The sequence below is a fragment of the Ambystoma mexicanum genome, chromosome 4p (genome assembly GCF_040938575.1).
Source record: "Ambystoma mexicanum isolate Mex_15411 chromosome 4p, UKY_AmexF1_1, whole genome shotgun sequence".
NCBI lineage: Eukaryota > Metazoa > Chordata > Amphibia > Caudata > Ambystomatidae > Ambystoma > Ambystoma mexicanum.
The window spans coordinates 365,157,613-365,164,973 of NC_090927.1; positions in this window are offsets into that span (position 1 = coordinate 365,157,613).

The following is a 7,361-nucleotide window of genomic DNA, read 5'->3' on the forward strand; positions in this document are numbered from 1 at the left end:
TACCCTCTGGTAAGACCAGAACTGAGGGTGGCATAGACGATGCAGTAGGCTGGCAATGACTGCAATGTATGATCACTATAAACTGCAATATGAAGTGAAGTTTCAAGATACTATGCTGGAACACCAGGGGTTTTTCCCACTGAACCCAATCGAATGGGTTCAGTGATTGTTTTGTATCACAAGAAACTTGGGTCACCTTTGATTTTGCCTTTGGATGGCTACTCCATTTTTTAGAACTCTGCGGTTAATAAAGACCGGGATCGACCTATAGGTGGCCTTATGATAGGCATTAGAAACCAATATGGTCCTAAACCAATTGCAATCGGCCCTCCTGGTGGCAATATTTTAGCAGTAGAAATTGCTTTGACGACTGAGTCCTTACCAACCAGGAGGCTCTTGCTGATAAACACATATGTTCCCCCTGACGTTGAGGCTAACAATAGTTTATTTGAGCAGTTAGAAACAATATTAGTCAACTGGTCCACAGACTCATCAAACAGTCCGGCCCTTATATGCGGAGACTGGAATGCCAGATGTGTAGATCGCATAGGACGTGACACTTACCTGAATGTGAGTGTGTATAGCACTATGACCCAGAATAGATCCAACACTAAGGGAAGCCTGTGGTTGGAGTTACTGGAAGATTGGGGCTTTACGCAATTGAATGGATGTGCCACTGGTGATAGACCGGGCAAATTCACATGGAAGATGAGCACCAAGGAAGCATCTCTGGACTATATGGCTGGGAATCATGAGCTTTTGGAAAGGGTGACTTTGCTCCAAATTATCCCGAATTACTTTAGTGACCATTCGATACTTATACTGGAAACAGAATATACGGATATTCTGGAAAATGTATGTATGTGCAAGGAACTTACTATAAATCATGGACAAAATAGAATTTCTTGGCGTCAAAAGAAAAATTTGTAGGATGAATGCAGTGCTTTTTCCTGAGGATAAGGTGGATCGTGCCCTTTTTAAAGACATGGACCCGTTGATCACTGGATATGTAAGCAGGCCTAAACTGTGGGCCAAGTTATGCCAGTTCCAAACCCATTTGACATCAATATTTGAGACGCAAAACGTAAAATGAGATGGGCTATACGATATTTAATAGCATACAGGATAATCTTGCTCAATAACAAACGGAAATAAGACAAATTAAGATGGAATTCAGAACTTGGTTAAGACACTATCATTTGATATTAAGTAAAACAGTGTGGCAACTATTTGTCGGTATACTTATCTCCAGGAGCACTAGCGCCATTTGCAGAACCTTGGCGACTGCAAAAGGTGACAGACAGGCCATGATTCTAAACCACATTTCGGGTACAACCTGGACTGATTTTGTCACCAGCATGTTCCAAGAATAAACCTGAATCCCATGGAGCTTGGCCTGTCCCAATGAGTTATCAGGTATTATATGACACCATTAACAAGCTCAAGGGTCTAGAGGGCCAGGCCCAAATGGCCTGGCCAATACAGTGCTCAAATCCGATTCCGGGAATTGGGCACAATTATTATTGATTGTATTCTCCAGAGTTTGCAGACTTAAAATCATACCCTCATCTTGGTGTCAATCGGTCTTACTTCCAGTATATAAAAATGGAGATCACACCCAGACGAACATCTATCACCTACTATCAATGTTAGATAGTACAGGCAAGATTTTTACATCACTTCTGTAAAAAGAATTACAAATATGGTCCCTGTGTAATAATATATTGCAAAGAAGTCCTGGTTACCTTGCAGTTAGATGTGATATATTAGACCTTTGTAAATAATGAGGATCTTACACAGGTTAATGTGCCGTTACATGTGGTTATAATTATCCGTGATGTGGACATATAGTTAGAAACAGGGTGGTCAGCCGACACGTGTTTCAACCCTGAATGGTCTTTATCAATGCAAAAGTAGTATGTCTGGGGGATTTTATCCTATGTCATTCCAGAAGCCGGTTGGCAGATTTTCTATCAATCTTCAAGATTCCCTAAGGCTGTTGACTTCTGGTGCATCCACAGATGAGCGACCCGCACCAGAAGACACAGCAACCTGCGCAAGATCCTCATTATTTACAAGGATCTAATATATCACATTAACTGCAAGGTAACCAGGATTTCTTTGTACTAAATTTCTGCAAGGGGCATTGGGTTTGCCCCTTCCTCCCTGTGACCTTGCAAATAAACAACAGAAAAAGAACTACAAATACACAGAGCTCAGCACAGGAGCGTTCATTTTCCCACTCCCTACTTCGTAATAATATATTACACCCAGCTCAGACTGGGTTTCGCCCAGGCTCAGGAACGACCCATAATATCAGGGTCCTTGATCAACTGATACACTCCACACGTAGCAGTAAGGACACAACTTTATAAGTTGTATTTATTGACTTAAAGAGTGCATTTGATCAGGTGAACAGAGACATTTTATGGAATAAACTTTGCTCCCTAAACTGTTCCGAATGGATCATTCCTATTCTTTACCTACTGTCATAAAGACAATTAAAAGGGTCAGAAATGTTTATTATGATTGAGAACAATTCTGTGGACAAGTGTCCATACAGAGACACAACATAGAACAACTGGATACAGTACAAACAGTATAACACATTCATTTCCTACTGTCAGGCTCACATCTGAACCCCACAAGGGCCGAAACACCTTGGTGTAGACTCTTCGTGTCCCAGTGTTGCATAATACTCACCGTGTGCCTTGTTGCCGTGTATTTTATGGAATTTGTTTTGTTGAACAAGTGCAATCACCAAAAAACCACTGTCTCTGCATATACTGACAGTAGGAAATGTATATGTTATAAGTTTGTACTGTAGCCCAGACCATGAATCTTGAACCATGAAGCAGATTTACAAAGAGCATCCAATGTGAAAATAAAACACAGAATGAAGAATTAGGATCAACCGATACATTATCCTTAATTGATTATCCAAATACTGTTGATACCCATGCAGAGGAAACCATTTTCCAAAAAGCAGGGGCAGGTCAGTCACCCGAGGAATATTTTGAACTACGGATATCCCAAGGGTCAGAAATGGCAGGCTCCATACAAAACACAGACAAGTGTCACAGGCCACAAACGAATATGCTGTCACGTGACAATGTTAAAATACCCATCCAATAGGTTGCAATGTGGAAGTAAGTAGAGAGGACCCAGACAATGGGAACGGCACAATGAGAAATTGGGGTGCTAACATTAGTGGTCCCAAGTAAGAGAGGCTACACTCCAAATAGGTTCTGAGCGCAGGAGAATAGACAAAGAAAGTCAAAATGAAGTGGGCAAAAGGGAGGGTAAAACGTCATTTCATACGCCCATTTACCTAGCAAAAAGTAAAAAAGAGCTAAGAGAAGTAAGTCTTGAAATTAGTAAAAATTCAAATTTTGTAGAAGAGGTTGGAGATAGGTACTATGCTCCTAACACTACTGAAGACAAATGTAATGCATTTGCAATGATTTACACGGGTGACCAAGCAACAATAATGTCAAAATTACTAGTGAAAAGTATCAATGAAGGGAGATCCCACAAAACATTTAAAGGTGAGACAAAATGAAGGCCCTGTGCACAATTTCAATGGGGAAGAAATACTTATTGAAGGTGTCACTGAGGTTGACATAAAGATAGGGAAGCATATGATGAGACAGGAAGTGTTAGTAACACCCATTAATGAAATACCATTTCTTATAGGGACAAATTGCCTGAAGAGATTATCTCCCCTCATTGATGGGGTAAATTTATTATTGTGGTCCTTAGCTAAAAAGCCATTGAGACCTAGGAAAATAATGACCCAAAGCAACAGTGTAAAAGAATGCCACACTATTGCTAAATTTGAAAATGCTGTGGAAGTATATGTTCAGAAGGCCTGTGTGCCTAGCGTCACTGTCATTTTCATGTGTCAGTATGAAATGTGAGGCAAAAAAGAGAAGCAGTCTTTGGAGATTTATTTGGACCCTAAGAAAAATTGGCAAACAGAAATAGATGAAACCACGTTGCGTTTTTATCTAAATGAAGAAAAAAACAAACCAAGTATTACTCCAGAGTTAAATGAAGAAAAACACATTTCAACAATCTCAGAAATACACATGGGAGAAGGGCAGCCATGGATTCTTATCCATGAGAATGGGCATTCTGAAATGATTGAAGACACTTTGCTGTTTGAGCATGAAAGGAATTTCATTAATGAAAAGGTACTCTGGAAAATACTTGACACAGAGGAGATTCCAAGTTTAAAATAAAGAACCAACACATCTTTGGCCTAGATGACCCCGAGTTGGGACAAATATTTATCACAATGTGTGGATCGTGAGCAGAACACAAAACACATTTTATTTGAGAAATGTCATCATACACAGAATGTGTATGGCATTCGACTTTCTAAATCAAAAGTTCTGGTCCAGGTTGGGTGGAGCCACACCTGAATTTGAAGACAAAAAATAAGCTTACCATTGTGCCCAAATGAACCATATGCAATTGAGCTTCAGGTGGAAAAGTATGTTACCATTCCCGCATTTACCAGACAATTTATATTAGCAATAAAATACATGAAGGGACAACAGATAAAAGGTTCTGATGCATTTGTATGCCAACATGAATCCATAAAGCAACAAGGGTTTGATTGCGAACATACATCACTGATAGATATTGGGGATGGAACCATGCAAATCCTGGTGACAATAAAGGGTGTCAAGACATTTATGTGGAAGATAATTCAGAAATTGGAATGGCAATACAAATATCTTACTACACTGCTGATTTCAGTAATCCAGTGATAGGGAACATCCCTGAAAGCTATGTGACTGCAGAGGGTGAATTACCAGAAACATTGAAGTCTAAGCCTAGTGGAATCTTTAAAGTTCAGTGTGTGCACCCTTATGATCCAAGTGAAATGGTATGCTGCCATCAGGATGATTGTATGCTATTCAAATTAGCTGAAACTAAAAGAGAAAAGCAGAATATTGAAATGGAGATCAATATTCCAAAGTATTTGAGTATAGTGACGCTCCAAAGAGACACTGACACATGTTTAGAGGAAAGTACAGAGGTTCCTGCATGGGAGGATTTCCCAGAGTTTTCTAAAATGGTAGAGGAGCAGATTCAAGCTGCAGATGCTTTCACAAATGAGGAAGAAAAAGTCTAATTGAGGAAAATATTCATGGAGTTCAGTTTTTTGCCAAAGATGTCTATGACTGCGGCCTGACCGATTTGCATGTGGCCATACTATCAGAAGGACATGGTAGAGAGACAGTATTTGTGTGACAACATAGGTTACCCCTGGCAAGTTTGGAATCACTAGCTGAAATAATCAAAAATGTATAATCTAGAAGAATCATTAGGCCTATTCATAGTCTATCAAATACTCCTATATTAGGTGTGCTAAAACTCAATGGCCAATGGTGCTTGTGTGCAGATCTACTAGGATTAAACAAAAAGGTACCTGTTTCATGGTGGCCTCTTCCATTTACTGATCAGGGTCTTGCACAGGTTCTTGGGTCAACGGTATATACCACCTTAAACCTTACAGCTGAATACTGGTGTGTGCCACTAGCTGAAGATAGTCAAAATGTATCTGCATTTTCATTTGACAAATCACAATATGCATGGTCCTGGACCCTTTTTGGTTATGTCAATAGTGGGAGTGAGTTTGAGATATTCCTGAGCAAGGCACTCCCGGGTGCAGCTGAAAGAGGGAGAATAGTCTATGTGGATGATGTGATGATCAAAAAGGAAGAACTGAAAAGCCACTTCAATGAGATAAGACATGTACTCAGTCAGCCAGAAGGCTGGGGCAAAAGTAACTTTACAGAAAACACAGTGGTGCAGGAATGCAGAAAAAGAGTAAACTTCCTAGATCATGAAGTGATAGAGCATGGATTAAACCCACAAATGAAAAAAGTTGAAACAATTCATAAACTAAAAGTTCCCACTAACTTGAATAGTTTAAAAAGTTTGATAGGAATGACAATTTACAACAGAAAATGTATTGAAACTCATGCAGAGATTACACAACCTTTGACGACATTCCTGAAGCAGGGTGTACCCTGGAAATGGGAAAGGGAAAACAGTGAGGCAGTGGCCATGCTAAAGGGTGCGTAATGGAAGCACCATGTTTTCTTACCCAATAAAAAAACAGGATTTCTTAGTAGAAATAGGATTCACAGATCAATGCATGTCAGCAGTGTTATATCAAAAACATGATGCAAATAACAAAATCATTTCATATGCTAGCAAAGCATTGTCAAGGGAAGAGACCAGATTTAGGGCCTGATTCATGGAATAAAATTGCACAGAAAAAGGAGCGCTTGCTTGCAAAAACGAACAAAAACGCCCGTTTATCGATTCATGGAACACATTGCGCGTGGCTTATCCGACACTTGCGCTGAATCCGCGCTGGTCCAACACGTCACTGCACTGCAATACCACAAACACCTTGCGCGAGATGCCCAGCGAAGGCGATACCATCTAGTGCAGTCACCTAAAAAGGGGGCAGAACACGTGGAAAACAACAACTGTAAATGTGGGCGTCACGCGGGAAGTACCACAGTAAAATACTTGCAATGCCCACAACACAAATTCATGGAATCTAACAGGGCACTACGGTGCATGGAAAAAGACACGCTAATCCGGAAACACGTTCCGCCACGCGAAAAATGGTGTAAACATCACTGCACACTAAAAACAATGTATAAAAAGTGCACGCAAAAGCCAACGCGCATATACAGCTATGATGAATGTACCATTTTTCACAGCTGTGATCGTTGGACACTGCAGGAGGAGGAGAATAGCCAGGACATGTATTTATTTACCCAGGACCAGCCTTTTTGGGATGCCTGATGACCAGGTCAATGGCAGGTATAGGTTTCCACCTCATATCATATTAGATATGGTCACGGAGTGGGAAGATGACCTCACATCACCCATCCTGTGCTCCCATGCACTGAGCCCTTTGGAAAAGGCGCTCAATCTATTGCATTATTTTGCCACTGGGTCATATCAGCAGACAACTACCATAGTGGGGGCGTTTCGCAGGCCACGCAGTCATGCTGCCTACACCAGGTGTTGTCAATCATGACTGCACGCCCCTCAGTCTGCAGGCACATATACATGCCCAGAACACCCGCAGTAATGCAGGCCGTGGTCCAGGACTTTTACGTGGTGGCGCACTTCCATAAAGTGCTTGGTGCCATCGATTGCACCCATGTGGGCCTACATCCACCTAGGGCCACAGAGCACATATATCGCAATTGCAAGCACTGGCATTCCATCAGCGTGCAGGTTGAATTTGATGCCAAGGGAATCATTACCTCTGTAGATGCCAACTATCCAGGGTCCACCCATGATAGTTTCATATTCAG